General features: G+C 42.6%; 1 protein-coding gene across 1 annotated transcript in view; it reads right to left on the reverse strand.

Moving 5' to 3' along the window:
- The window catches only part of LOC111978869 (guanine nucleotide-binding protein G(I)/G(S)/G(O) subunit gamma-12-like), a 52,360-nt gene extending 30,247 nt beyond the window's left edge, over positions 1 to 22,113 (reverse strand). Inside the window, exons 1-2 of the mRNA XM_024009106.2 lie at positions 21,981 to 22,113; positions 19,937 to 21,811 (exon numbers count right to left, since the gene is read on the reverse strand). The gene's annotated coding sequence lies outside the window, so the exon portion shown is untranslated. The remainder of the gene's footprint in view (positions 1 to 19,936; positions 21,812 to 21,980) is intronic.
- Between the last annotated feature and the right edge of the window lie 59 nt (positions 22,114 to 22,172).

The raw sequence follows: 22,172 nt of genomic DNA on the forward strand, positions 1-22,172 counted from the left end.
ACTTCAGATAGACAAGGACTGAATCATCAACCATTATCAATGAGCTGTAACATTTCCAAGAGGGCCTGAACAAAAAACACAGCCATGCTGGGAATGAGGGGCAGGAAAGTTAGTCAGGACTCAGTCGTTTTTATTTATTTTTATTTAGAATTGTATTGGAAAAAAAGTAACTTTGTTTTAGCAGAACTCAAGATTTACTGTATAGGACATGTGTGTGTAACCCATCAATGTAAATCCCCAGTTATTACTGTAACAGGAAGAAAAGTGTCACTCTGAGAAGTGTTTCCCCTCCCATTACGTTTAACCCCACCTTCCCAAGAACAAAACCGGCTTCCTATGATCTTAACGGAAAGTGTTGGACCCRGCAACCATTAATGTTGCTTCAGGGGTCTTTGCACCTCGTCTAAGCAAACATCTAAGGGAAACACTGACAGAGGCAACATACAACGCAGAAAAGGCAAAAGTACAAAAACAGAGAGCAGCCGTATTGCATTTGATGCAATATCCTGTCGTCATTGTGTATTAATTCAAACTATATGGTACCACACAGCTGCTATGCTAAAGGGCATGTTCCATATTGTCCTTGAACCAGTTTATGACTGGTTCAAGGACAAGGACTGTTTGAATCTGAGAGCGGGAATGGGCAGGGTCAGGTCATGAGAGTCCAACCCAATAACATCTGACGAAGGGAAAACAGAAAGGAGAAGAATGTAGCAGAACAGGGCTGGGTTTCATCAAACGCATCGTAGCACTAAGATCATCTTTCATTTAGTTTCAATGGAATTAAGATGGTCTTAGTGCTACAATGGTTTTGGGAAACCCAGCCCAGGAGTAGGCCTATAGGACTGCCAACCAATGAACCGAGACTTCAAGCCGTTACGCCTCGATCACACAGACAGCGTCATCGCATTTTGGTACACCAGAAGTACATTATTTTCCAATGTAACGCTACGTTTGCCTTGCAGCATTGCGTTGCAGAAGCAGTTGCAGTGCATTCTGTGTGGTGCATATGTTGGATTTATCAAACGTATGTGTAACCGATGTGAAATGGCTAGCTAGTTAGCGGTGGTGCGCGCTAATAGCGTTTCAATCGGTGAMGTCACTCGCTCTGAGACCTGAAGTAGTTGTTCCCCTTGCTCTGCAAGGGCCGCGGCTTTTGTGGAGCGAGTGATGGGTAACGATGCTTCGTGGGTGTCAGTTGTTGATGTGTGCAGAGGGTCCCTGGTTCAAGCCCGTGTCGGGGCGAGGGGACGGACGAAAGTTAAACTGTTACATATGCATCAAATTGTATGCGTAGACGGCTTGACAGAAATAGATTTTATTTTTGCACACATATCCAGATGATGCTGCATACTATTTTGCGCAATGACCCTATAGGTGTGATCAAGGTGTTAGGGACTTCACACAAAGCTCCAAATAATGTATCACCTGCTCAAAATCCCACAGATCTTACAGAATTATAGAAAGCCCAGTCATTCATGATTTTATTTTTCAGACATTGCGGTGGAGGATAAGAGCCACAGGGGAAGGAATTACCTACAACAACACGTGTGGTTTTGCTTTTCAGACACGAGACATTGGTAAAGAAAGAGAAAGAGAGACGAAAAGCATGAGCTAGACAAAGAAAGAGGGACAGGGGGAGAAAACACCATGCTTTCCCTCTCTTGCATCAGCGGTAAATCCTTGAACCCTCTCTGACCCCTGGTTCAGCTGTAGATCCATCAGTGTACAGCCAGCCACAGCCAGCCAGCCAGACACAGCCAAACACAGCCAACCAGACAGACAGACAGACAGACAGATAGCCAACCAGACACGTAGGGGCAGACCAGTGTCTCCATTAGCTGGCAATAGCCGGCTTTTGGCCATTAAAATGTTTTAAAAGCTGATGAACAAAATTGGCACTGGCCAATTGTCCAGGAGAAGAAATCAAATCCCATCGCAAAATAATGCTTTTTAGCCTATTCATTGATGTAAATACCAGTTGATGGAAATACATTTGACYGGTCGTGCTATTCATCTATGGGTTAATTTGCATAACTTTGTGGAATTAAATTGGCTTGTGTGCATATTCGTTATGTATCTTATTTATCACACATGTACAGCATACAGATACAGAGCCTTTGAGCGGAAAATCTATCAGACAGCACTTTTATATGACCCATCAATGCGCAACGATACTAAATGCAATTGTGTGTTACATTTTTTAGGGGGGGCGAAGATTAAAAAGAGCTACTATTTGTATTTCTCAACTGCTAATTGAAGCGCACTTACCATTCACCATTCAAATGCATAATCAACAGAAGGCAGACTTCMTCAGCACRTCACACACCACTTTGAAATGAGCTGGAGGCAGTATGCATTTTGAAAACATATAGCTACTTAATTGTTTGAAACCTGAACGTTTTACAACATGTTTTACTACATATCCGTGGAGGCAATTATTTTATAAAGACTTCCATATGCCATTGAAACCAGTAGCTTTTTGTTTTATAAAGACTTCCATATGCCATTGAAACCAGTAGCCTATTTCTCTCAGGTTCTATTGGCTTTAAAATGTCTTTCATTGTCTGGTAGGCAAATGCACACTCGCGCGTAGCCTACTGCACTAATAATGATAAGAAATTATAGTGTATCAACATTTTACGCTAAACGAAGTTCTAATCCGATGCATCAGATTCATTGCTTTTTAACATKMTTTTTTTTCAATGTAGCCTTGGCCAACTGTTGTATGAATTTGGGATCTATCGTCCCAGGRGTCTGTTTGGAACGTTTCTTTCTCGACAAGCTGACCAATAGAATAGGTCAACTTTTCTAAAATGGGGGATAGTAGATTTACATAGGCTCATAGGCAGCACGTCCATAACAGGCTGACACAGCGCTCGCGTCGTGTGCGCGAGCGTTGCAAAATTTATTTAGAAATCTATATTATTAAATTATGGCACCCACACTGGGTGCCATAACCCAGCTAACGAGCGTCTGCGTTGTCAAGGGCTAAAATAGAAGTCAGTTCTATTTGTGACACATATCGCGCTGCAAGTCCTGCCTCTCCCATCTCCTCATTGGTTTATAGAAGCAGGTACCCACGTGCCATCTYCTCATTGGTTATACCCACGTGGGCGACTGAAAGATGAACGAGGTCAGTGGCGGTAAWGCACCTAATTTATGAAAGTTGCCAATCGCAATATRAAGTCAAGAGAAGAAAAAGCCTRGAAGGMGGAGAGATGACTAGAAATGATTCGGTTGACCGTTTTATGTGTGGATTAWTTGTCGGAGTAGAGGACCTCGTGYATTTCAGGTAAAATAACAACTTAGTGTTTATATTCCAGGACTAATTAGGTTAGCAACAGCAAGCTAGCTAAATAGGACAATTTAGCTAGCAAGTGCAAGATAGCTAGCTAAATTGCCATAAATGTTTAATGCATTTCGACCTGTCCCCAAATTAATGTAATTGGTTCAGAGTTTGTTTTGATATTTTAACCTGCGTGTCGTGATCGCGTTTGGTGTGGGGGGACAAAATACATTTATGCACGATGGCGCATGCGYGAAGCCGGTTTGGGTTCCGTGTTATTCTACAATGTAGAAAATTGTCKAAAATTAAGAWAAACCCTTAAATGAGTTGGTGTGTCMAAACTTTTGACTGGTACTGTATGTTATTTTATATTCTCAAACTAACAGCAGTGCCTATATGATGTCTTTCCATTCAGGTGTGACATTCTGCAGTGATTCTTTTATGCAAATGTTGTTGATCAGTAGGCTAATATCAGTCCCACATGGAAGGAAAACAGATTGTTTGTCATCTGTAGCACCATWGACTCCACTGATCAGCCCAAACAAGCTCAATAACTTATTGTGCGCACACACTCCTATTGAATATGCATTCACCTGTAATGTGAGTAGGCCTATGCCATCTTAATAGTCCCAGTTTATCAAGAGAGTTACCATTCAAATAAAATKATTACCATTATGTTGTTATGTAGTTAGGTTGGKSAAATGTATTRTTTGATTTAAAAATKCAYGCATTAAAGCATACACGGCTGTCTCTGGGAAWTTTTTTCATCAACATTTCCTAATTTAATGATATTGAATATCGGCCTAAAATATTGGCCATTRGCCTCCTTGACCCCCAAAAATCGGCATCGGCCCTAAAAAATCCATATAGTTTATTCTCTAAACCAGACACAGASAGACACACACAGGTAAGCAGCCAGTAAGCTAGACACACAGTGGGGTAGGGTAGGTAGAGCCCAGGGGCCCAGATGAATGGTTGTGTGGTTCTGTATCTGGCTCCTCTTCCTCTTCCTGCAGTAACTCCATCTGTCTGAGACGTCAGGGATCCAAGGGACTGGGGACGAATACCGCAGGGTCAAACTGAGGTCACTTCCTGGAGAGGCCACCCTGATATCTGTCAATTATCCTATACCCCTCTTTACATCCCCTCCCTTCAGATTTTCTCTCGTGTCTTATTTTCTCTGCACAGATACATGTCTGGGTCTGGGTCTAGGCTGGCCCATTCACACTACCATAACGATGTGTTGCCAGTTTAGTTTTTTTGTTAAGTTAAAGGTTGCGACCTTTACAGAAAATGAGATTGAGTGAGTGTCTACTCACACAAGTGGCCAACACAAAGAGCTAGTTTACTATTGCACTTTCTCTTTTACAAAAAAGGTTAAAGCAGCAGAATGGATTCCATTGAGCTGTACATTTTGGGTATTTTATTAGGATCCCCATTAGCTGTTGCRAAAGCAGCAGCTACTCTTCCTGGGGTCCACACAAAGCATGAAACATGACTTCATACAGAAAATTGATAGAACAGCTCAAGGACAGAACTACATAAATGCGAAACGTCACACATRTCCTACATATCAGTACATACACACAGTATCTACGTCTAATAAGGGAGACGTGTATCTCTTTTTTGAAACCAAGTTTGCTGTTCACTTGAGCAATCTTTGATGGGTGGGAGTTCCATGCAGTCATGGCTCTATGTAATACTGTACGTTTTCTTGGAATTTGTTCTGGATTTGTGGACTGTGAAATGAGATGCAAATCAAAGTTTTGATTCACTTTGAATGTGGATGCAGCCCCTGAGTTTGGTGTAGGATGAATTGGACAAAGAGTGTGTCTGTGCATCTCTCTGACACCTGTGTGCCTCTTCAACACAGTGGAACAAGAGACAAAAASTTTGGGGCCCAAGGAGCGAGAGAGCATAAAGGGTGGTGTCACTGCTCTCACACACACTCACACACACAACCCTCCTCCATAGTTGTCCAGTTAATTTCTCACCACRCAGACACTAGAAACTATCCCAAGACTGAACAAGGACCCACAAATGACCCACAATCTCTCCCTTTGTTTGGGTTGCCAGCCAACTTCCCTGAGGACTCTAAAGAAATGGAATAATCCATCAAACCGACATCAGTTCTGAGCATTCTGAAGCCTGAGCTCCACAAAAAGACAACAGTTAACAGATTACAGAAGATGCCATTTGGAAACATGGAGAAACACTTCTATTTACTCTYGTTATTGTATCAAATAAAATGTTATTAGTCACATGCTTCGTAAACAACAGCTGTGGACTAACAGTGAAATGCTTATTTACGACCTCTTACCAACAATGCAGAGAATAAGAAAATATAAGAAAATATAACATAAAACAAGTAATAATACAAATAATAATAGATACACAATGAGTAATGATAACTTGGCTATATACAAGGGGTACCAGTACAGGGGTACAAGGTAGTTGAAGTAGATACTGTATGCACATATAACTAGGAATAAAGTGACAGTAAATAGTAGYAGCAGCATGTGATGAGTCCAAAAAGTKAGTGAAAAAAAGGTAAATGCAGATAGTCCAGGTGGCTATTTGGTTAACTATTTAACTAACTATTTAGCCTTCTTAAGGCTTGGGGATAAAAGCTGTTCAGGGTCCTATTGGTTCCAGACTTGGGGCATCGGTACCGCTTGCCGTGTGGTAGCAGAGAGAACAGGCTATGACTTAGGTGGCTGGAGTCTTTGAACATTTTTAGGGCCTTCCGCTGACACCGCCTGGTATAGAGGTCCTGGATGGCAGGGAGCTCGGTGATGTACTGGGCTGTATGCATTACCCTCTGTAGCGCATTGCGGTTGGATGCCAAGCAGTTGCCATTCCAAGCAGTGATGCAGCCAGTCAAGAGGCCTACTCACTTTTGGAGGATCTGAGGACCCCAAATCTTTTCAGCCTCMTGCGGGGGAAGAGGCATTGTTGTGCCCTCTTCACGACTGTGTTAGTGTRTTTGGACCATGATGTGGACATCAAGGAACTTGAAGCTCTCGACCCGCTCCMCTACAGACCCGTCGATCACTTTCATCGCTCATGCTTTTATCGACTTGACTGTGTTTCATGCCCATTTAATTGTTTATTTTACCTTTATTTAACTAGGCAAGTCAGTTTAGAACAAATTCTTATTTACAATGACGGCCTACCCCGGCCAAACCAGGACGACGCTGGACCAATTGTGCGCCGCCCTATGGGACTCCCAATCACGGCCGGATGTGATACAGCCTGGATTCGAACCAGGGACTGTAGTGACGCCTCTTGCACTGAGATGCAATGCCTTAGACCGGTGCTCCACTCGGGAGCACCTTGAGCTTCCTTTGTTTTTGAATGTGAGCTATAAAACATGCATTGTCATTGTTATTATTGATACCACTTCTTCCTGATTGGCTCCACCCAGATGAAGTCATATCTATTGTATAACATTACCTGGATTAGTGCTATCTTGAATCCTTGGGACGTCCCTATTCTAAACCCTAACCTTAACCTGTACCYTTACTCTCACCTCAACCATAACCTTAACCCTAACCTTAATCTTACTCTAACCTCAACCCTAACCTTAACCCGTACCCTTACTCTAACTTCAACCTCAACCCTAACTTAACCCGTACCCTTACTCTTAACTTCAACCTCAACCCTAACCTTAACCCGAACCCTTACTCTAACCTCAACCCTAACCTTAACCCGTACCCTTACTCTAACCTCAACCCTAACCTTAACCCGTACCCTTACTCTAACCTCAACCTTAACCTTACTCTAACCTCAACCATAACCTTACCCTAAACCTTAACCATTTAAAATTTGATGTGATGTCAGAGTTGGGACATCCCAAGTATTCCGTTTAGACTTTTCCCCTTTACCCGTCCGGCAGGAAGTTGACGTGGGCTGGTGGAGCCTCCTCTCCTTAGGCCGGGGGATAGCAGTATAGTTATGAAATTCTGTAGAGTATAGGTCAGGGTCAATATTAAATTGGTGCAGGTAAGAGAGAGTTGGCGTTTTTATGAAAGGTGTGTCTTCCTGTGTCGCCCTGACAGGAGTTTTATGGAAAATTACAGAAGCCTAACACATTTCACGTGAATGTTATCATTGGCAATATGATATAGTTAAAAATAGACAAGAACACCTGCCAGTGTTTTCTCAAGCAAACCACAAAGCTATTGGCCTACTGTTCAATGTACACGTCTGTTATTAGAGTAAACGAAACACCATTTGGTCACCGGGCAACCCACAGAGCTGTTATCAAAGCTGTTGACAGCATAGTGGGATCAATAAGCGAGACACATATCTCTAGGAGCTTGGGGAATCCTCTGCAAAAAAAACACACACACGTATGACACTATAAACACTCCACACACTCTGTGGAGCTGTTAGAGGATACTTCATGGGGCCAGGCCACCCGCTAGACACAGACAGGGTACCTTCCCTCAGCGACCCAACTGTTGTTTGCATACAGATACACGCACGCACGCACGCACGCACGCACGCACACGCACACACACACACACACACACACACACACACACACACACACACACACACACACACACACACACACACACACACACACACACACACACACCACACACAGAGGAGATTACCGGAAGAGAAAACAATATCAATGGGCTGTGGATAAGTCTACTCACTAAAGGTTGTAGTTAGCCCACCTGGCAAAGCCAAGCTGGCAGAAAGGGGGCGGGGGGGGGGGTCATTGTCAGGACACCTGGACCTTGTAGAAAGGCCCCTCGTCCCTATCTCCATATTAAGACATGACGTGGGGTTAAGGAATTCCACGATGCATCTCTTCCCATCCTGACTGAGTCATTACAGATGTAGTATTTTAATTTGAGCCAGTTTTCTACAGCAAGAAAATAATCCTGCAGCAACAGGACATTTGAATTATTATGTGGATTATAAYTAATGGACATTTTTGTAGGGGATGATACATTTTTCATAAAGGATTTTWAMATKTTTWATTTAACCTTTACGTGGGCTGGTCGGAAATGTCAAAGTGTAAATTACAGACTTCAGAAGCCTTTTTAAACCTCAAATACACTACAAGTTTAAAATGTCCTGCATTGGAGGAAAGTTCTCCTTCAATCTGTAGCTAATGCAGAACTATAATTGCACCTGCAAGTGAGGACCCTATTACCCTACTGACCGAGTACATTGTACCAGCTAACACACATTACCCTAACTTTGTCCTCTACCAAACAAAGCAGCCTTGTTTCAGTAATGGGGGTGTTGGAAACGTTTGCTCATTCAAGTATTTACTTCAGTATTTAGTCTAAGGTTGCGACTTAARTATATTTACATTCTTTAAACCACATGTAGCACAATACATACTGCAATATGAGACTACACTGCTCTGCCAAGGTGGCAAACCCTCACATACGCACAATATCAGAGTGATGTATGTATTTCAATATTTGGATATGTCACTGTTTGTAAGTAGCCCATTAAAAGCAGGATACAAGCGTATGCTCTGCCTCAGGAACGTTTTAGACCGCCTGAGCAAAGACAATGTGMGAGCTGGGAATGTAGTCTAGTGCGCCACTTAGCGTCCATAAAGAGGAATTGCTACTTATTTGAGTCCTTTTCTTCTTTTTTTCTTCCATATGTCATGCCAAACCTAACCTAAACAATCGTGCGCCAATTTCGGGTAATTTTAAGAAAATTGTCATTTCATTATTACCTATGTTTCTCMTAAGTTAATTTCATGTCAGGACAATGTTTAAGGAATTAATAACTTTGAGTAAGTGGAGCCTTTCGAGGGCTGTAAACAGGGATGAAATGTCACTGACAAAACCATGGCAACGAAACATTATTTTATAATCCGAGACATTCTTTTATAATCTAACAGTACAGCCACAACAAATGTAAGAAAAGTTTCAGCAACAAAATTCCACAGTAAAAATACAGCTTTTCCATGAGGAGCACAGAGACAGAAACAACCCCTAGCAACCTAGCTACCCCCAACAGAGTCAAAAACAACCCCTAGCAACCTAGCTACTCCTGACAGAGACAGAAACAACCCCTAGCAACCTAGCTAACGACAGAGACATAAATAACCCCTAGCTAGCCCTCTGATAGGAATTTCTGCCATATAATATGTTTTTTCTACCCAATGTTTTCAGATGTTTGGTTTCAACAGGAAAATCCAAGTTGTGATAATACCTGCATTCCCACCATATCAGCAGCAGGGGACAGCAGAATATTGGATTCTTCTTTATTTGGGAGGGGTGATACCATTATGAGCTCTGTGGACGTACAGTAAGTAGCCTACACACAAACGTGTTCTCTGCATTTTCATAAATTACTACTATAGTTAATAATAGTAAGCGTCAATCTGTCTTTGGTATCTAATTTCAAACATATTAAAGAGCCACTGGACACGTCGATTGGCACATGATTTCAGTCTTGGTGGTGTGTTTCCTGACCGATTCCACGTTTGGTTAATGATTTTTGTCCAAAAAAAGAAAGAAAATGCTGTTTCATGTAAACTGCCTCACTGTATATGCTATTGTATTAAGAGCAATCACCGCAGCTGTTTACCCCATGTTAGTGGGTAAATGGACATCGTCAAATCAAAACCCAACCTTCATTTACAGGTTGTGACGCACGGATGTTCAAAACTCCGTTTTGGGTGAGACTGACTATRACAAAAATGATCCTATTTACATTTTGTAGCCAATTTTGACTAGAATAAATGTTTYTGACACAAATCAATGCCACATAGGCCATTTTCAAAGGGATTGTTTGCTTTTTAAAGGCAGTGGCTCTTTAAGTAATTTAATACAATGAGTAACACGTTGTATTGCACACACATTTAATATACTTAGCTTTACACACATACAGTACATTACATTTGTTCACTGCATGTCTATGATTYAAACAATTACTAGTACTACTAGGCCAAGATTTGCGACCCGGATGTTCGTGGAGATCGCATTAACGGTAAAACGCTAAATGTCAGCTCAACGTAAATTACCTTTAAAAGTCAAGAGCAATGCGCTACTCTCTAACGTGCCTTGGATTGAATCCCGGCCCTAGTCTTCCCACACGAAGACAAAGCATTAGAACAGAGTGGCCGAGGCCATAGCTTCATATCAACAACGGAAGTTAACGTTAGCTTGACATTAGCTTGAGCCGCTCATCTGAGGAGAGACTCAACAGTTACGACAGGAGCCTCAAATTAAAAAGCAATATTTTATCCCACCCACAGATTGGTTTAGGGAATAAACATCACACTTCCTGAGCTCCCTGGTTTGGATTGGATTCACTGTATCAGCCTCAGGGATTCCAAATCACTACTATAGAAACACTGCCATACATAGCTTACAGTCAATTTACTTATTGTACTATATCATGTCAAACAGCCACCCTCTCCACTCTCAGCTACTACTAGTCCTCTAACAATGCCACAACATGTATGGTGTCAGAGATAATGCTGTTATGTCCTCATGAACCACTTTGTCTTTGTAAATGGATAGGCCAGCTTGGCTGTGATTTCAGTGCTTACTGTATCTTTTAATTTAATATCTAAATCTATAGGCTAACGAAGTGAGCAAACGCAGTTCAATGCATATGTAGGATTTTAATTGGATCACTTTTGTTGCTGAGAATTTTTCTGCATAACAGGAAGTGCAAACATGTAGTGTAATTGAGTTTTAAAAAGGCTTCTAAAGTTTGTAATTTCCAGACTTGATTTGCCCTAAGTAAAACTGTATCAACTTCTACAAAACTTTACATTAATTATAATCCACATTACGATTCACATTTCTTGTTGCTGTAAGATTATTTTCCTGCTATAACAAAATAGCTCAAATTAATATCTGTAGTACTGTATTATAACACTCCTAGATAAAAATGGTTCCAAAAGTTATTCGGCTAGAGAACCMTTTTTGATTTCTGGTAGAACACTTTTAGTTCCAGGTAGAACCCTCTGTAGAAAGTGTTCTACCTGGAACCCAAAAGGGTTCTACCGGCAACCAAAAGTGGTTCTTAAAAGGATTCTTCTATGGGGACAGCTGAAAAACCTTAAAGGTTCTAGATAGCACATTTTTTTCTAMGAGAGTATGATTTACATCCTCCCTGGGTTTGGACAAGCAATCAGTTATCATTGGCATCACCCTCAGTATCAACAGCTGCTAACCTCACTGGGATGGATTCAAAAGGCCAGGCTATGAGTGCCTAGGGCTGGATTTGAGCTTCCCATAAACCGACTTAAATTCAATCATATCAGCTAGGTGTGCATCAGTGCATGTGTAAATTCATGAGAAAACAATCGCTTCACCATAAGAACACAAGTGTGTGTGTGTGTGTGTGTGTGTGTGTGTGTGTGTGTGTGTGCGTGCGTGCGTGCGTGCGTGCGTGTGAAAGAGAGAGAGAGACAGAGAGAGAACACCAGGTGGAAGACAAAGCTCGTCCACTGAAAAGGTCTCTGCATGGGACAGCTTCTACATGGCAACCACTCACGTGGTCACGGCGACGGCACGTGGCACAATGCTGCATGCATCCAAAAAATAACCCCTTTTCATATCCCTCTGTTCTTTGTTGTCTTCTCATCCATCCTCTCTTCCTGCCATCCCCCTTACTAATGGACATCTTAGAATTCCTTTTGAAGGGGATTTTAGTTGGAATTCTGCTTGTCATATGGGGAAATCTAGGAATGTTTTAAGGTTGATCGGAAAATCTGGAAATKTTTGGAGATTGACCCTCGATAACCTGAGAGAGAATGAGGATCTGTAGGKTGGTTAAACCACTTGATGGACTCCTCAAGAATACAATGACTATCTATCTATCTATCTTATCCACAGACATACACAATCCTCTCCACTTCATCTGAATGGGAGTTTTTTCACTACAGCAGTACAACAAAGAGATTGAATGAGCATCCWGGATGCATGACCAAAACAGAGTATTCACCATGTAGCTGATTGAGAAGTAGAGAGAGAAAGGGCTGGAAAGGAAGACTTTACACTAGTGTGTCACACAGGGCTTGTAAGGACGAGACACAACATGTTATACACTGCCAGAGTTTATGACTACACAAATTAGGTGGAAGTCCGCTTCGATCTCAGATAGTTGCTACGACAACCATTCAATTATTGAAGCACACATTTGATCCCCATTCAAATCAGATTAAAATATCGGTCCTAACAGACACACTTCGTGCAGGAAAGCAGAGAGGCACAGATATTTATCTATTGTATGTCATTTCCTGTGAAGTAATATCTAGTTCTTTATAAAAAAAAAAATTATTTTTTAGGGGGGGTTTAAGAAGAATCAACTCCCAGGGCTCAAAGGTTGTCATAACCCAATTTTGTCTGTTAAATATCACCCTTTTTGTGCATTGTTTTTTCCAGTTATACAATTAAAAGCATAAATTCATCACATGATGCCTAAGGCAAACCTATCGCTGAATCATCAGTTTTGGGTGTGGCTACTGTACATCGTTAATGTCAACACTCCTGTTGGTTAATCAATACTGAACAAAAATATAAACGCAACGTGCAACAATTTCAAAGATTTTAACGAGTTACAGTTCATATGAGGAAATTAGCCAATTGCAATAAATKTATTAGGTCTTAATCTRTGGATTGCATATGACTGGGAATACAGATATGCATCTGTTGGTCACAGATACCTTTAAAAAAAATGGGCCTCACATTGGGCCTCAGGATCTCGACATAGTATTTTTGTGCATTTAAATTGCCAATCGATAAAATGCAATTGTGTTCGTTGTCCGTAGCTTATGCCTGCCCATACCATAACCCCCCTGCCACCATGGGCACTCTGTTCACAATGTTGACATCAGCAAACCGCTGACCCTAACAATGCCATACACATTGTCTGCGGTTGTGAGGCCGGTTGGRTGTACTGCCAAATTCTCTAAAACKACTTTAGAGGCCGCTTATGGTAGAGGAAGGAACATTCAATTATCTGACAACAGTTCTGGTGGACATTCCTGTTGTGTGATTAATCTGCACATTTTAGAGTGGCCTTTTATTGTCCCCAGCACAAGGTGCACCTGTGTAATGATAATGCTGTTTAATCAGCTTCTTGATATGCCAACCCTGTCAAGTGGATGAATTATCTTGGCAAAGGAGAAMTGCTCAATAACAGTAACACGTAAACAAATTTTGTGSCAACATTTTTGAGAAATAAGCTTTTTGTGTGTATTGAACATTTCTGGGGTCTTTTATTTCAGCTCATGAAACATGGGACCAACACTTCACATGTTGCATTTATATTTTTGTTCAGTGTATGTTCTTGGGTCAAGTGGACAAACTTTCCTTAACATACGGCTGAACCAACCACCACAAACAACAGGACAAAACATGACTCTGGATTCGCCGGCACTAATAAAGTCATTTTTGCTCGGTGGCACTTTATTTTAAGTACAGAAATTAGCAGGTATTTACTAGCAAACTACACTGTCAAATGATTATTACACAGTTATACTCTATTTTCTGATTTATTGGGATTGTTTGGGGATTCATTTTTAAACTCAAGTCAGACCCCATTTTAGACTAGCGAAGTGCTAGTGAAGATGACAAAGTGTTATTGATGTTGCACTGTTTTGTCAATGCAATTTGGGTGCGATGACAAAGAGCTAATTTCCACATTATGTCAACAATTATGTTTTATGTTGTATTAGTGTATTATGATATTGTCTTGGGGACACCAGTTGATCAATGTGGAGTGAGCAGTCATWTCCTCTGAGTTCATTACTGAGAAGGTTATTCAATCACCCACATAAACATGGACTAGAGGAAACAGAGGAACTGAGTGACTGTGTGTGTGCGCGTGTGTGTGTGTGTTTGCACATATTTTAATCACTGGCAAGACAGTTGGTTTTAAACTGTATCAACAAGAACGACTTGAAGCCTCACAAGTAGAACACACAGAAAATCACAAGCAAAGATTGCATTGCGTCTAAGCTCTTCCTTCCTCATATACAAACCTGAGTTTATTCAAGACTGTAGCCACGGCTMCCGAGCAAGTTCTGCAGCCTTCTCTTTCAAAGAAGACACTTGCTTCGGAAATCATTACAAGTTGGCTTCACCTGTGTATCCAAACAGACCGTTGACTCAAAAGTCAAACTGTGTGAGTACCCKGTGGGTTTATTGCTGTCAAGAATGTACAGCTTCCCATGATTTCTTATTATTATATCGGCCCAAAAAGGGAGGAAGGAAGACAGCAGGAATAGTCTAAATTGAAACTACTACAGTTTCCAAATTAAACATCATGTTAAGATGAATGCACTAACTGGAAGTCACTCTGGATTCCTGACGGGCCGCCCCCAGGTGGTGAGGGTAGAAAACAACACCTCCACTTCGCTGATCCTCAACACTGGGGCCCCACAAGGGTGCGTGCTCAGCCCCCTCCTGTACTCTCTGTTCACCCATGACTGTGTGGCAATGCACGCCTCCAATTCAATCATCAAGTTTGCAGACGAAAAACAACAGTAGTTGGAAAATAACCTCTCACTCAACGTCAACAAAACAAAGGAGATGATCGTGTACTTCAGGAAACAGCAGAGGGAGCACCCCCCTTTCCACATCGACGGGACAGCAGTGGAGAAGGTGGAAAGTTATAAGTTCCTCGGAATACACGTCACGGACAAACTAAAATGGTCCACCCACACAGACAGTGTGGTGAAAAAGGCACAACAGAGCCTCTTCAACCTCAGGAGGCTGAAGAAATGTGGCTTGTCACCTAAAACCCTCACAAACTGTTACAGATGCACAATTGAGAGCATCCTGTCAGGCTGTATCACCACCTGGTACGGCAACTGCACCGCCCACAACCGCAAGGCTCTCCASAGGGTGGTGCGGTCTGCACAACGCATCACCGGGTGCAAACTGCCTGCCCTCCAGGACACCTACAGCACCCGATGTCACAGGAAGGCCAAAAAGATCATCAACCCCGCTACCATCCAGAAGGTGAGGTCAGTATAGGTGCATCAAAGCTGGGACCGAGAGACTGAAAAACAGCTTCTATCTCAAGGCCATCAGACTGTTAAACAGCCATCACTAACAGAAAGGCTGCTACCTACATACAGACTTGAAATCATTGGCCACTTTAATAAATGGATCACTAGTCACTTTAATAATGTCACTTTAATAATGTTTACATATCTTGCATCACTCATCTCATATGTATATACTGTATTTTATACCATCTATTGCATCTTGCCTATGCCGCTCTGTCATTGCTCATCCATATATTTATATATATACACTGCTCAAAAAAATAAAGGGAACACTTAAACAACACAATGTAACTCCAAGTCAATCACACTTCTGTGAAATCAAACTGTCCACTTAGGAAGCAACACTGATTGACAATAAATTTCACATGCTGTTGTGCAAATGGAATAGACAAAGGTTGGGAAATTATAGGCAATTAGCAAGACACCCCCAATAAGGAGTGTCTGCAGGTGGTGACCACAGACCCACTTCTCAGTTCCTATGCTTCCTGGCTGATGTTTTGGTCACTTTTGAATGCTGGCGGTGCTTTCACTCTAGTGTAGCATGAGACGGAGGCTACAACCCACACAAGTGGCTCAGGTAGTGCAGCTCATCCAGGATGGCAATAATGCGAGCTGTGGCAAGAAGGTTTGCTGTGTCTGTCAGCGTAGTGTCCAGAGCATGGAGGCGCTACCAGGAGACAGGCCAGTACATCAGGAGACGTGGAGGAGGCCGTAGGAGGGCAACAACCCAGCAAGCAGGACCGCTACTCCGCCTTTGTGCAAGGAGGAGCACTGCCAGACCCTGCAAAATGACCTCCAGCAGGCCACAAATGTGCATGTGTCTGCTCAAACGGTCAGAAAACAGACCTCCATGAGGGTGGTATGAGGGCCCGACGTCCACAGGTGGGGGTTGTGCTTACAGCCCAACACCGTGCAAGACGTTTTGGCATTTGCCACAGAGAACACCAAGATTGGCAATTCGCCACTGGCGCCCTGTGCTCTTCACAGATGAAAGCAGGTTCACACTGAGCACATGAGCACATGTGACAGACGTGACAGAGTCTGGAGACGCCGTGGAGAACTTTCTGCTGCCTGCAACATCCTCCAGCATGACCGGTTTGGCGGTGGGTCAGTCATGGTGTGGGGTGGCATTTCTTTGTGGGCCGCATAGCCTCCATGTGCTCGCCAGAGGTAGCCTGACTGCCATTAGGTACCGAGATGAGATCCTCAGACCCCTTGTGAGACCAATATGCTGACACATGCACATTTGTGGCCTGCTGGGGTCATTTTGCAGGCCTCTGGCAGTGCTCCTCCTTGCACAAGGCGGAGGTAGCGGTCCTGCTGGTGTTGTTGCCCTCCTACGGCCTCCTCCACGTCTCCTGATGTACTGGCCTGTCTCCTGGTAGCGCCTCCATGCTCTGGACACTACGCTGACAGACACAGCAAACCTTCTTGCCACAGCTCGCATTGATGTGCCATCCTGATGAGCTGCACTACCTGAGCCACTTGTGTGGGTTGTAGCCTCCGTCTCATGCTACCACAAGAGTGAAAGCACCGGAGCATTCAAAAGTGACCAAAACATCAGCCAGGAAGCATAGGAACTGAGAGTGGTCTGTGGTCACCACCTGCAGAACCACTCCTTTATTGGGGGTGTCTTGCTAATTGCCTATAATTTCCACCTTTTGTCTATTCCATTTGCACAACAGCATGTGAAATTTATTGTCAATCAGTGTTGCTTCCTAAGTGGACAGTTTGATTTCACCGTAAGTGTGATTGACTTGGAGTTACATTGTGTTGTTTAAGTGTTCCCTTTATTTTTTTGAGCAGTGTATATTCTTATCCCATCCCTTTAGATTTGTGTGTATTAGGTAGTTGTTGGGGAATTGTTAGATTACTTGTTAGATATTGCTGCACTGTTGGACCTAGAAGCACAAGCATTTCGCTACACTCGCAATAACATCTGCTAACCATGTGTATGTGACCAAAAAAAWTTGATTTGAGAGAGTCTGCTAAATAACTAAAATGTCAAATGTAAATGTACAGTTTCAAAATAAAAGCTAGAACAAAAACTGATGGTGTATGTTGTCATAAAAAGCTGAAATTGGAAGTTACCGGAAATTATTACAATGACAACTCATATAGTAATGTTTTGTTTTAGCGGTAACTGTACCGATATTCCAAGAAACAGGCCGGGGAACCTTATGACAAAATCACACATGTTTTGACAAGACAGCCTTTCATTTTAATGGCAGTCGTATAGTGAGGCTTTGATGAGAGTAAATAAGGGTACTAATGAGTTGGTCTAATCAATGCCTTGCCTGTGTTCACTCTGTGATGGGGCGACAGAACACAGGGCGGCTTATTGTCTGTGTATAAACGCCTTGGCCTAGAGCCTCCCTGGCTGGGCCTCCATAGCTGGTCGTAATTCTGCTGCATCATCACTCTCTGTCAGCGCTCTTGTTGATGATCACAATGTAAACTGTACTACGCCACACGAGAGGAGGTCCTCGCGACATGTTAAGCACAGGTCTGCTAAATAAATGACATAAACAGAGTTCCGAAGTGCCAAGGTTTATTAACAATCGCAGGGCAATACAAAAGTTCATAAAATTGTGAGTCACAGTATACCACAGAAGGACACACACTGGCTGGGGCTATTTCTTAGAAAACACACAATGAGTTCACAGCAGGGCAAGAAATAATCACAAGTATTCACACTCTTTGTAAGACAGCACACTCATGATGAAACACTCTTATTTAGATGATAAAWCACTTAATAATTAGCATACAAAACACACACGTGGATGAATAAGACTTGCTTCTGCTCTCTAACTAAATAGTTCCCTCCTAAGTAAAGCCAGCTGTGGCGGTATCTAGGAAAGTGGTGACCAAATAAACAGGTACTGTAGACAAACTTTTTTTTTTTTTAAGTCAGCCCGCCAAGGCATCCCCAAATATTTTGCCTGAAATACCAGCTCATTTGCTAGGGCGGACTAAACCAAATCTGTCAAAGCCGCTTCCCCCAACAGCACTGAACACTTCCCTCCAACTGCGTCGAACACGTCACAAAAGTTCAACAAACATTAGACTTCTCCGTCCTCCTCTCCTCCGTGACCCGGAAACCAATAAGTGGTCGAGAAGAGTAAATATGTTTGTATGCGAACGAAGGAGTCTGCTCCCCACCTCGAAAACCTACTTCGGCAGAGGATGCGCAAGAGTATCCTCGCAGCGTCTAGGCAGAAGGGTTTAACAATCCGCAACACCCACTTTGAATCAGCTGTTGAGCTGTTGTTTTTTCAAAGGAGAAAAGAATGCAAACATTTTAAAATGATACGCTACTTATCCTTTTATCTATAAAATGTATTGCACAACTAGCTACATTCGTTTTACCACTTTACACATATACTTTGGGATTACACACCTGTAAACTCCATTTGCCTGATGACACGCAAGTGGAGGTGGTTCTCATTTCATAAGTCATTTCCCACTGGGCCAGACGTCAATTCAACATCTATTCAATGCTGGTTCAACGTACTGTTATTGCAATTATGTGGAAACAACGTTGATYCAACCAGTGGGTTGTTTCCACGTTTCCTTTCCTCGCCTCATGTCCTTGATWACCTTTGACATTTTTCAAAAGGTGGCGAGGATGGAGGAGAGGAGGCGAGCAAAACCATTTGAGATACTCCCATGGAGTGAACAGGGAATGTGCACTGTTCCTTGCGCTCCGGGRTGGAACCAACACTCTTTCCCTGAACGTTTCGCTTCAGGTATTTATGCAAATCGTACACCTCATCTCATAGCGGCCAGTAGGTGCCACTGGCTACAATAAGTAACACATTGGACATAGCTGAAGACACAGGTGGGTCAAGCTGACCTTCAGGAGCCAAGAACATGCTATTTCTTCTATCGGGATAAAAATGTGGAATCCGGCCATAGTGCTCTCATATGCCATGTAGCCTAATGGTGGCTAGGCTTGTCATTGAAATAGTTGCAATAGAACATCCTCACTTTGTAACTGGTTTACTACAGTATTGCCATATTTGATTATCTACTGTGGATAACAATATTCTATTCAGATAGGTTTCCWTTAAAGGTGGTATTAAAAAAATATTCACACTCCTCGAGCCCAATGTGTGTGCCTGGCCTGTCACATCTAGATGTATGGAGAAGGATTGCTATGAACAGGTAGCCTATGACTTGTTGCACGAACAAGTCGACCAGTCTCTGGAAGGCCTGACGATAAGTAGCCTACACGAATAGAAAGACTGCCACTGTACGTTGTGCTTCAGCTGTTTCACAATAGGCGTATTACAATTCATTCTTGGTCAGAAGGGCGATTACCGTCGACACCCAAAGGCATAGCATGCAATTATCACGGTAATAACTACATAATGCACTTATGTTACGCGCATGACCTATTACGCACTCTACTAATGTGACACGTTCTGTCCCAATGTAAGTAAAATTGGTAACAATGTCAATATTTTATGTTATCTGGGTGCCACTGGAGTATCCCACAAAATAAATACATTGTTATAGCAAGTTATCTTTCGAAACGTTTTTTTAAGAGCTAAAACAGAATGTGTTTTATATTGATTAACCCTTATGACTTCCTAGGTACACTGACACGACACACTTACCTGGCGAGGGCAATACAGACTGGTCTCCCCGTGTCGCCTACTGTATCCGTCACCAACTAGGAGGAGACCTCACTCAATAACAGTTGACAGCTATGAAAAGCGGATCAAACGACGGTCTTTGGGACTGCCAACTGGTGCCACTTTCACTTTCTCACGGTGTTGGCTGTCGCTTATCGTAAATATCGTTGATTATTATATTTTCTCCACCTACTTGCCCGTATGACTAGGCTACACTCCCTCCTCCGCTTCGTGACGAAAACTAACGATCGCAGCCGGATAGAGAAGTGGAGTCACAGAACAGTGGGAACACTAGCGGGTGTTTTGAGAATTTGTTGTTTTGTAGTCTGCTCCTGTATTTATTGGTGCCTCCCAGGCGCCCTCTTTCTGTGCAAAGCGTTTCAATACAATATGTACTAGGCATCCGAGGGCCGATTCTTTCTTGAGCGGATTTGGCGGGGCGCCGGAACATAATTACAAGAACATTTGTAGACGGCAAATTGACCGCAAGAAGCCCAAACAGATATGTTTGACTAAAACAATCATTTCAAACCTTGATTACATCATGATACGACAACGTTTATCTCCATTATGAGTGGGAATACTTGCAAACAGAYTTCTTAAATTAAAATCTCTTGGAGCTGCTTTTCTTATGTTTTTTAGACTATTATGTCAAACAATAAAAACACTTGGGGGGCCAAATAATGGGCCACCCATTCGCGTGGGGGCCCCTGTACTGGGCTATACTTCATATTAGCCCAAAGGCCGGCAGATGGCGATATTGAGTGGTTTCAACTTACCAGCAATGGGCTCGTTCGAGCATATCACTTTTGTCAAGATGGTCACTGCCTTTCAAAGTCAGCCATTATGGGCATAAAAACTGTCTGATTTGCACCTACATGTCGGCTGCATGAACTTTGCAACAACCATGTGATCAAAGGTCATGAAGTATCGGCTGCAATTTTCTCCACTTGCTCCTTACCAGCTACAACTTGCAGCCGCCTGCTTTCCAGGCTGTATCACAACTGACCGTAATTGGAAGTCCCATAGGGCGGCGCACAATTGGCCTTCGTGATGTCCGGGGTTAAGGTTTGGCCGGGGCAGGCCATCATTGTAAATAAGAATGTTATTAACYGACTTGCCTAGTTAAATAAAGGTTAAATTAAAAAAATACAATTGTGGAAGGCTCGATTGTCAACCAATTAGGGTGCTTTTGTTTGACCCATGCAAACGTGACCAAAGATGCCCTTACGAAAAAAAGATTGAAGTCAGAGTGCAGTATTAACTGCAGTTAGTGCGAGAGAGACTCAAATATCACATTAATTTGTACATACCCACTGTATACATGAATGGCGAATTTGGTTCCTGTTTCAGTCACACCCTTACAAAAAAAAAGATTGCAGTTTTGAAACTGCAGTAAGTTCTGTACCTGCAGTCGACTGTGATATTTTCTAAACCTTTCCAACACAGAAAACACCTCCATCTCCCACAGACAGCAGTCAGTGAGCTCTGTGGACCCTGAGAAGGGCATGGTACTAGCTGAGGCTCCACAGCAGCAGCCCATCAGTTATGAGGTGCTGACCACCGGTGGAAACACTATGCTCCTTGAACGGGAGACCAAGGAATCAGAAAAAGAACTGTCCTCTACCAGCCTGTCCACTGCTACAGGCGGGAAGAAGGCTGGAGGAACTAGCTGCTTCGATGGAGCACTGAGGGGACTGAGGAAAGGACAAGAAGCCTGTAAGCACTACTAGTCACTCTGTTCTACGTGATTTTCAGTTCTCTAATATTGTATCAACACATTGTCAACACAGAAGTTGAAGATGTCTTTTTCCCCTTCTTYAGGCTCACAGAGCTGCTACGGGAGAAGATGAACTCCTGCAAGCAAAAGAGGAATGATTTCCATTTATTTTGGAACAGAAAATGTTCAGTAAACTTTCCATTTCTTTGCAAATGAGTTCAGTACTGTCTAATTTGTTTTTTTTATATATATATATTTAACCTTTATTTAACTAGGCAAGTCAGTTAAGAACAAATACTTATTTACAACGATGGCCTACCACGGCCAAACCCAGACGACGCCGGGCCAATTGTGCGCCACCCAATGGGACTCCCAATCACAGCCAGATGTGGTGCATCCTGGATAACAGTAAGCACATAAACAATTAGCCTACAATAGAAATGCTGGTTAAGTTGCATTTTTCTTAGACCTCAAGGAAATTCCCTACAACAACAACAA

This window comes from Salvelinus sp. IW2-2015, linkage group LG19 (assembly GCF_002910315.2).
Source record: "Salvelinus sp. IW2-2015 linkage group LG19, ASM291031v2, whole genome shotgun sequence".
In the NCBI taxonomy this organism is placed as follows: Eukaryota; Metazoa; Chordata; class Actinopteri; order Salmoniformes; family Salmonidae; genus Salvelinus; species Salvelinus sp. IW2-2015.